This window comes from Nesoenas mayeri (assembly GCF_963082525.1).
Source record: "Nesoenas mayeri genome assembly, chromosome: 2".
NCBI classification, from domain to species: Eukaryota; Metazoa; Chordata; class Aves; order Columbiformes; family Columbidae; genus Nesoenas; species Nesoenas mayeri.
In genome coordinates, this window is record NC_137543.1 from 94,992,090 (window position 1) to 95,002,523 (window position 10,434).

The window sequence follows — 10,434 nt, forward strand, 5'->3', positions numbered from 1 at the left end:
AGAGTGGTAAACAGATCAGATGCTGGAAAATCGCTCTATCCAGGACTAAATGAGTGTAAATAAAACTAGGGGGAAAAAAAAGTTTTCTTTTTCGCTGTAGGAATGGCAGTGGTGGGTGATTAGCAACAAAGTGAGGGCTAAGGGGAGTCTCCATCCTTTACTGGGTGCAGGGGGAAGCAGTGAAAAAAGGATGAGGGAAAGGCTGAGGTACTTGGTGCCTTTTTGCCTCAGTTTTTAATAGTAAGACCAGTTGTTCTGTGGGTGCGCAGCCCCCTGAGCTGAAAGGCAGAGACAGGGAGCAAAATAGAGCCCACATAACCCAAGGGCAAAAGGTTAGCAATCTGCTACACCATGTAGACACATATAAGTCTATGAGACCAGATGGAATCCATCCAAGGGTACTAAGGGAGCTGGTGGAGATGCTCACCAAGCCACTTTCCATCATTTATCAGCAGTCCTGGCTGACTGAGGAGGTTCTAGTTGACTGGAGGTTAGTAAACGTGACCCCCATCTACAAGAAGAGCTGGAGGGAGGATCCAGGGAACTATGGGCTTGTCAGTCTGACCTCGGTGCTGGGGCAGGATATGGACCAGATGATCATAAGTGCCATCACACAGCACATACAGGACAACCAGGTGATCAGGCCCAGTCAGCATGAGTTTATGAAAGGCAGGTCCTGCTTGACTAACTTGATCTCCTTCTATGACAAGGCGACCCGCTTAGTGGATGAGGGAAATGCTGCGGATTGTTGTGTACTGAGACTTCAGTAAGGCCTTTAATGCTGTATCCCACAGCATTCTCCTGGAGAAACTGGCAGCTCATGGCCTGGATGGGTGTACTCTGTGATAGATAAAGAACTGGCTGGATGGCCGGGCCCAAAGAGTTCTGGTGAATGGAGTCAAATCCAGTTGGCCAGCAGCATCCTGGCTTATATCAAGAATAGTGTGACCAGCAGGACTAGGGAAGTGATCATGCCACTGTACTTGGAACTGGTGAGGCTGCACCTCGAGTCCTGTGCTCAGTTTTGGGCCCCTCACCTCAGAAAAGACATTGAGGTGCTGCAGCATGTCCAAAGAAGAGCGACGAAGCTGGTGAGGCATCTGGAGCACGAGTCTGATGAGGAGCAGCTGAGGGAACTGGGGCTGTTTAGCCTGGAGAAAAGGAGGCTGAGGGGAGACCTGATCCCTGTCTACAACTACCTGAAAGGAGGTTGTAGCATGGAGGGAGTTGGTCTCTTCTCCCAAGTAGCAAGTGATAGGACAAGAGGAAATGTCCTCAGGTTGCAGCAGGGGAGCAATAGATTGGATATTAGGAAAAATTTCTTCATGGAAAGTGTTGTCAGGCATTGGAACAGGCTGCCCAGGGAAGGGGTGGAGTCACCATCTCTGGAGGTATTTAAAAGATGTGTAGGTGTGACACTTAGGGACATGACTTAGTGGTGGACTTGATAGTGTTAGGTTCACAGTGATCTGAAAGGTCCAACCTAAGTGATTCCATGATACTGATGTCTCTGTAGCCTTGGGGTAAGCTGCAGGGCACTGGGATACATCACATCTAACACAGAGCTGTAGCTTTTGAAGTTCACCGTTAGACACAGGGTGCCTCCCTGAACAGACTTGACCGACTGTCCATGTTCCTTGCTTATCCTGGTTGGACAGACATCTTGGTGAGATGAGGCAGTTTTATTTAAGGAACTCCTCTGAGAGCTTTTTTCTCCCAGCAAAGTCTCCCCATTGGGTTCTGCTTTGCAATATGAGAATTTGAGCCTATTCTAACTGTTTTCTTCTCTGGGAGAACAGCACTTAAACTTCAGTTTGAAGAGGAACACACAAAGGTTTTGAGCACTCAGACCCCTGGCTGAATGTCTTTCGCTCCCCCTAATTCAGTTATGGTGCTTCTGAATGGTCCTTAACTGACATGGAAACTGAAATCCTGTCATTAGCGAGGTATCGTTAGTTCGAGAACGAGCTTTCACACTAGGTCTTGCTTTAGCCCCAGTCTGGAGGGAGCACTTCAAAGCCCTGTAGGTAGTACCTGCTGAACCGCATTGGCAAACTGCATTTGGATGTGTCTGTCATGACAAAAGAGGCTGCCCTAGCTGGTAGGAGAGCTTTGTCAGCAGGGGATGCACAGTCAGGAGCTACGTTTGCTCCCGTGGGTCCGAGGAGTGCCGATAAAATCTGGAACTGCACTATCATTTGTTTGTGTAGGAAAGGAGCTGTACAAGCAACTTGTACCTGCCGTGTATAATTTGATATAATGAATTTAAAAGGTCAACATCGCAGTCTACTAGTGTTCAAAATAAAACTCCTGAAAGGTGAAATTCTGTGTTTAGACAGTTGTGAAGTCCCCCTTTGTAGCTGAATCGTGAGATAACAGATTTCAAATGAACTGCTAGCTTTTGGTTGCCTCTGCCCCACTTTCCAGTTGAGACCAGTGGATACAGCTAAAGCCACCAGCTTTGATGAAGAAGGGAATCAACATTTCTGTTTCAGGCTGTGTTTGTATAAACAGGCAGCTGCTTGAATATGCTGAAGTGTGAGGAATGTAAGCAGAGAAACAGCAAGAGCGTGTGGAAATCTCTTAAGAAATACCACTGAATACATTGGACTGCAGTTCAGCATTTTGTTATGGGCATCATTTGTATTTATACTGTCAACACTGAGTGGATGAATGGAGATACAATGAACAATATGAACAATTTGAATTTTTCAGTGTGAGCTCGAGACGTGATTCTGTTTCTCCAGCAAAAAAGATGATTTTTTTTCTGCCGTTTCAGGGATTAGGTAAATCCCATGAGTGATGACAACAGACAGAACTAGGGCTTGCAGAGATCTAGAAGGGAAAATATACTTGACACTTGTGAGAAGTGAACTCTGAGCTGGCGGTGCGGTTAGACACGCAAGCCTTGTTTCACAGTGCTGAAATATTGCCTTCTCATTCTCCTACCTTGAATCATGAAACCCCACATTCTTCTAATGATTCTTTCAGAGGGAGAAATGAAATGATTCATATAAAGAGCCAGAATTGCTCAAACCACATCCCTTTTATTTATCTAGACCAAACTAAAACCTCTGCCCAAGTTCACATCATTTGGAATAAAATACTCATAGCGTTCCTTGGCTGGTTTTCTTCTCCTGTTCCTTTATGTGCCTGTCTTTCTTCTGATAGCTTGCTTTAAAACTCACGTAGGACTTCTTGTGTCAGAAACCATACCTCGCTGTGTGCTTCTGTGTATGGACAAGAGGCTCAGAAGGTGGAATCTCATAGGGGTTAGTTGCCTTGATGCAAGGAAGGAAGGTTGCTGCTGTGAGGAAGGCTTGAGCAGCTGTTTAAGCAGGAGAGAGGCAGCTGAGGCTGGTGACAGGGGCAGAGGAGGGGGATTTACATTGTGTCTTGAATGAAGTAGTTCTGTCTGGGACGCAAGAGAAGGGAGGTGAAGCAATGAAGAGGAAGCTCCAAGCTTCAGATGCCATTTAGAGAAGGGTTAGGGATGGGGACAGAGGTAATGGAAGAGACATAGTGCCTAAGAGCTTGAATAATTTAAAGGCCCTTAGCTTGAGATTGACCTTCTGGTGAAGGAGGCTGACTTGAGTGTAGAGCACTTTGAGGCTGCTTGAGTACAGAAGGTCAAGGACTAAGAAACATGTCACCTTCAGACACCTTTTCATCTCTTTATCTTCTTTAATTCTTTTAATGCAGTAAAAGCATCTTGAGTAGTTTTTGTCTTCCAGTCAGCAAATCCTACATGCTGTCATGTAGCAGTTGAAGAGGCAATGTTCAGCCCTACTTCACTTGCTGATAAGCTGCAATACCTAACATTTACTTGTAGCCCTTAATACGTATCGACAGCCAGTTCCACAGAAGCTGTGTGTCTGCTTTTCTACTAGGTTCTTGGGGGCTTTTCAATACATACACCTACACAAAAATTCAATAAGGGATGCAGGCGTTAACTGTGGGCTTCTGTGGTATGGTCAGAGGGAGAGTCAGGGTCAAGAGTCAGAGGTGTTGGTTTAGGGACTTTCATATACTTTTTCTAAGTGCATCTGAACTGCAGGCTTTTAGCTAATGTTGGCCTTACATTAATAGCCCTTTTTGACAGTCTTTGTCTAATTTACCATTTGTATCGTGGTTTGTGGCAGTGGCCTTCAAAGGTCTGTTTTGGTTATTTTTTAATCTGAAGATAAATAGTGACTTGGAGAGTAGCTAGAGAAGAAGCTGTTGGAATTCCTGCAGGGAACATGTGCTGTCTATGAATACAGAAGGTGGAAGGTTGTGAGTTCTGATTTGCATCACTGGAGGAAGGTGGGAAGTGTGGATGCTCTTGGGGCATGTCAGCCAGCTCTGCGGCTGAGCATTTGCACCAGGGTGTATCATTTTCATAATTTAACCATAAAACCTATTTTACAGGAGTCACAGTGCTTTGTATTTCCATGTTACTTTTATGGACTTTCTCAGAGTAACCTGCCACCCTGTATTTTTTCGCAGAGGGCAGGATGAGGTGAAGAGATGCTGATGGCTTCCACGCCGTTGCTCAGATCCGCTCTGGGAAATGTAACACCTCTCCGTGTCCGAAATGCCCAACCTGCAGCTCTTCACAGGAAAGTCAGAGCTGGCTCTCAAGGCCTGCTTTTTGGAGTAGTCACAAAGCAGCTTTCTTGTAGCTTGCTGGAAAAAAAATGCAGTGAAAGTCATTTTGATGACAGCTAGAGGGAAGAAATAACATTCTTTGCAAACTTACATGTAAAGAATAAGAAAAACAAGTGCAAGAGCTGTGCAAGGGAGAGGACTCTTTATTTGATGCTTGAATGCTACAGGCCTGTGGGAGGTCTTGTGTTTACAGATACGGGGGTCAGTCAGAGAATTCCATTACCATTTGCTCTTAACACTGGTTGTGTGATGCTTCCGCTCTTTTATTTTTTTCTTTTATTTTCTTTCTGTTCTGCTTTGTTCCCTTCTGCCTGGATTAAGCTCTGCAACGTATGTGGTATGTGCAAAAGAAAGGGTGGGAACCTTGCAGCAAAACGAGTTGAGTTGATCCTGCCACAATTCCTTTTTTCCCCCTAAATAATCAAATTAATTAATTAGTTCATTGCTCTGGGGAAGTACTCTACTCCGCTGCTTGCCGGCTGCGCTGACTTACAAGGCTGCTCTCAATTCCACGGTCTCCAGAGCTGGTGTCTCCCCCATCACAGCTCCCGAGCCCCTCCGTGCTTTTGGGGAGGCCGTGGCAAAGGTGCGTGTGCCTCCCGGGCTGCATGCAGAGCTAATGCCCCTCTCAAAGCGTGAGGGATGTGAGATCACCCTTTTCTTCCAGCCCCGGTGGCTGACGTGAGCATGCTCCTTGCATGCATGGCACTGGCTATTTGCCAGGCTTAGTGTAATTTTTTTTTTTTGAATGAGTGAGTGAATGAATGAATGAATACCTGATTAAGTTAATGAAGCTGAGCCAATGGTGGGAGGGAGCGACTTGGCTGCTGCCTGCTCTAAGAGATCTGGCAGCACATTAGACTTGCATAACGCTTTACAGCTCCATGCTGCGCTCCATATGAGCCACAGGAGAGGGCTGCAATAATTACTCGTCTTTTCTCCTGAAACCAGCTGCAGGTAGCTTGTCATCCTTTTGTCCATTTCACTGGTGTCGGGGAGTCACTTGTCTCTGCGCCGTGGATTTCCAGTGGCAGATGGGTAAGATGCTTTCACAGAAGTGCTCGCAGCGGTGAGAAAGCATGTTCGTGGCTCAGTGGGTTTTACGAAAGATCCATTCGGATATCCAAGCTGTGATTCACTGGACCCACGTGTCCAATGGAGGAATGTTTTTAGTTCCTGAGTTCAAAACTCCTATATAAATAACCTTTATGGGAGCTGTGTGATTTTTATTTTCTCGTTCCTTCTTCAGTTGTCTGGGAGAAGGGGAGCATAAGGTTTTCTTGTACCTTTTTTTTTTTTTTGTAAGAAAAGTAATTTTTAAACCCTTCCAGTACTTTCTGATTGCTGTTTAAAGCGAGTTCTTTCTGGCAGTCCTGGATGGTACATACCTTTGTTTCTCACGTACTTAAATTAAGAGTACTGGCACTGCCTGTTAGCACACCGCCTTCATTTGTCAACGTTCCCTGTTTGAGAGCAACACTGATGATTTGCATTCTTAGTTGGAACGGGTGGGTTTTTTAATTGCAACTGGAGCCTGTGACTGTGCAGCCTGCTATGTCGTTATAAAACTGCATTATTTCTTTTTCTTTTAATTGTTTTCTGCCTTGTCTTGTCAGATAGAGCAGTCGGGGCAATCTTGCCCTCACTGCGGTGGCCTCAGTCAAGTGATGCTGGTGATGGATTTGGCTCTCTGTGCCCATTTTATCTGCCTGCCACGCTCCCTGTGGCGCAGGAGAGAGGCTCCCTGCAAAGCTGAGTCCAGAAGAGTAACTAGTGACTTGGTTTTGTGGGCTGCAAGGCCAGGACCAGCATTTTATAGGGAGAGAAGGTGCAGAAGAGTTTGTCTGGCGTGTGTCTTCTTTTTTTGCCCACGTGCGTTCATACGTGCACTGATGCCCTGTGACATTGCCCGTGCTCAGACTGCTGGTTTGAGGGTCTGCGCAGGATGAGTGGGGAGGGCTGCAGGGCACACCCAAACATAGCTGACCCTGAATGAAGAAGAAAAAAGATGAATGAATTAGAGAAAGAAAAACCAGAGAGGTGGCTGGGGGGCGGAATGTTGAACCCGGTCTCGGCCTTCTGCAGCGCTGGGGGAGTGTGCTGCGTGCCTTGAGGCTGGGATGAGCTGCTGGCGTTTCGGTTTTGTTGGTGGTGACGGTCAGCGATCCTGATTAGGCGAGGCACCAAGTGTGTGCTGGGGCTATGACCAAGGGCTTGTGCAAAATTGCTTCAAGTTAAAGCTTTGCTGAATGAAGCCTGGGAGAATGCGAGGTGTTGGCATCCATTTCAAGGGGAATTTAACATCAGTTCATGTTTCGCACTTTACAGATGGACTAATTATAGTCTAATTTGCTAGCACGTGGAATCTACCAAAGCAGCAGTCTGCAGGGAGGACTTCCAAGGAAAGGCGTTGAGCATGCAGCTGACCTTTCCAAATCTGCCCCTAAAGCCGTGCTCTCACACCGTCCTCTTATCTTAAGGGCTTAAAGGTACATTCCTCCCCATAAGTGCCTGTGCTTATCTGTAAAGTGGCTGCTCCAAGTTGGCTGCTGCTTGGTGGTGTTACTGGCTGGATCTTCAAAGGCGTGAAACACCCCTGGTTCTTGTAATTTTTCATGGGGGTCTTATTCATGTCTCCTGGCAGCAAAGCCAGGCGTCTCTCTAATTTGCTTTGCTGAAGAAGTAGAGAATGTTAGCGAGCATTTTCAGACACATGGAAGGAGACCTGTGTGACATATCTGCAGTGCAAATGTGTTCATACAGGCATGACAGTTTCTGTCACAAGTTAAAATGAGCGGCGAGTGGGTGTTGCTACGCTTATAGTCACTCATGTGAAATTTTCAATGGAAAATTGTGTAGGCAGCTCCCATTGTAGCTGGGCACATTTTAGATAAATGAAAAACATCAACAAAGTAATTTCGGTATTAGACTTGTTTATAAATGAACTCTATTCACTCATTTAAGCTGCTGAAGCGCCTCTAGGGGATGGGTGTAAGAGGAAAGGATATTGCTGTGCTCTGTCAGACAAGCTGGTCCTGTAAACCAGCTGTCCTGCGCTGGCAGCAGTTGGCACAGTGTAAGAGATAAGAGGTGAGGTGCTGCACCCAGCCACTTGCGGAGCCGCGTCCATGGGACCCACCTTTCCATCCTGGTGTCGGTGGGGTTGAAAGAGCACTTCAAAACGTGTGTGTCGGCTCCACAGCTTCCGCTGCCCCCAGATGTGCTGGGGGTGGGTGACGGGGGACACTGCCTTCCCAAACATCGTGACTTCGTGGTCCTCCTTCTCCTGGCACAGCCGCCTGCGAGGCTTCAGGATTAGGGCTTTGGAGGGGCTTGGCAGACCTCTGTCAAGCTGTAAAGGCTTCAGCATGGCGTGGTGGTAAAGTGTTGAGCTGCTGGAATGTGCTCCAGTGTCGCACCTGGATCAGCTCTGCCTGCTGAGCCATCCAGCTCGCGGTCAGCCTGAGATGAAACCCCAGGCCCAAGCAGCTCCAGGTATTTCCTCCGTGGCTGCAGGTAGAGGTGCTTCTCGTAGGGTCAGCTGGGGTGCACTTTCTGCTGTGCATGGCTTTGCCCAGGCCCTTACTTTGTGGCTAAATCCTTCTCCCCCTTCCTCCATAGAGGCAGAGGGCTCTGAGCTCCAGCTCTTCATCCTCAAAGAAATTTAATGGTGATCAGCATTGTCACCTCTTGCATTTTTATCACTAGTCTCTAGATATCTGATGCTATTTCACAAAACTGCAGTTCTTGGTATCAAATGATGAGATGGGAAATTCCACTTTTGGCTAAACTAATAAGCTTCTGGTTTTGTGGGTTGCAGAGAAAAGCTAGAGACCTCGAGCCTGAAAGGCCTCACACAGCAGAAGGTCAAGTTAAAAGTAAAAATAGTGAAAAAGCAAACAACCTCCACCGTTATCACTTTAAGAGATCTTCGATTTGGAAACCAGTATCATGTTTTTCAAGAGCAAGAAGCAGGGCCTGACTCATGATATTTGAGCACCCAGCTTTGGCACTGCGAGGCAGGGGATTTCTGTGCGGAGGAACGAGAGTGCTGCCCACGGGGTGGGCTGGGAGGGTGGCGGGATGGCCAAAGTCCTCCAACACAGCCCTGCCGTGGGGTTGGCTTGCAGCTTCTGGAGTAAATGCCTCCTTGCTTCCAGCCTGCCTGCCTGACCAATTCTGCTGCACTCTATGGTACCACCTCTTTGCAAAGCATGCTGGAAGAGAAGGGATCACCTTTGCTAATAACTTTTTTTTGTAAAATAAGTGGAATAAATGAGTAGGCAGCTGTGAATCTACTCAGATCACCCATGATGCTCAGGAGTCCTACAAGGCTGACATGTAACTGCATCGCTTTACATGTGCACAGAAAGGTACACTGCACATCCAGAGCATCGCATGACTTTCACAGATCCTGAAAATATGGGCATCTTTCTTGTTGCGGAACCAGGTGGTGGTACCCAGATGAACTGATGGCAGAAACCTCCAAACTTATGAAAGTTAATTCCAAATCTTAATTCAGCAGTTAGCCTAGCTAAAACCAAAGCTAATACTGGCACCATATTCTTGTACATATCACCAGCACCTACCACATAAAATAGCTATGTGTACCTAACGGCAGTGTAACCGTAGTAGAACAGGACTATAGGAGGCACGTGCCCTGCTTAGATCTTCCCCTTATCCTGAAAATTCAAGAGCTAAGCAGCAGGGATGGATAATTAACCACTGGAGTCACTTTCTAATAATCAGTTTGTATTGTCTACATTTATGAATGTCAGCAAGTGAATGGCTGTCATGAAACTCCATCATCTGTCCATCCTTTTGGGACAGTGTCCTACACTATTTTTTCCTCCTAAAGCTTCCTCACTCAACTTTGGTACCTATATACTTGCATCATAAAGTCTCTTGGGAATGTTGAGCCATTGGCCATCTCACATCTAGTGATATGCTCGCCGAGGTTTGCTTCTATTGCTGGCTTTTTATGTTGTGTGGAAGCTGTCTGATCTGACCAGGGAGAGGAGGGATACGCAGAAGAGCTGCTTGCTTTGCAGAAACCTGTAGCAATTTGCTGTGGTGGACTCCCAGAAGCATAATAAGAGCTAACACTGCAGTGGACAATCTGTCTTGCAGATGCGGTGTTGATCAGGAATCCTTTAGTTTTGGGAGGCGAATTTCACATTGTAGTAGAGGTTTTCATGTTTCTTCTTAATGGATCTCTGCAGTTGGCCCTCCTGGGAAATCTGCCAGAGAGCTGTGAAATTGGTCGGATTGAACAATAAACTCCTATAGCTATTGTTGGCGTGTGCCGAGCTGCACATGGCAAGGCTAATTAAATCTGTAGCAGTTACAACTATGAATATGTAACTGGCAGCGGGCAGGGCGTAGAGCAGCGGGGGAAGCTGGAATATAGATCTGAGAGCCAGAATGCAGCTGTGGAGCCCTCTGCAGTGTGTCTGTCTTTTAATCTCTCTGATTCCCACCCTATGACATGCCAAACTCCTTGGAGGGGTGGGGAGAGGTGGTACAAAGTGCCTTCCCACTGATTTCCAGCGCTGCCGAAATTACCTGCTCGCCCTATCGTGACAGGATGGGTGGGCGATTTGCGGCGGGAGCAACAGACTGCACTGCTTTTTCTGCCCAGTAACACCCCAGACATAAAAGAATTCTGTGTCAGGCTTGATTGAAAGATTTATTTTTCTGGTGTACTCTTTGAACATTGCATTGATGTCTGCTTGCCAGGCACAGCAACAGTGTCTGACAGAGGGGAGACCCAGTTTTTTTTAT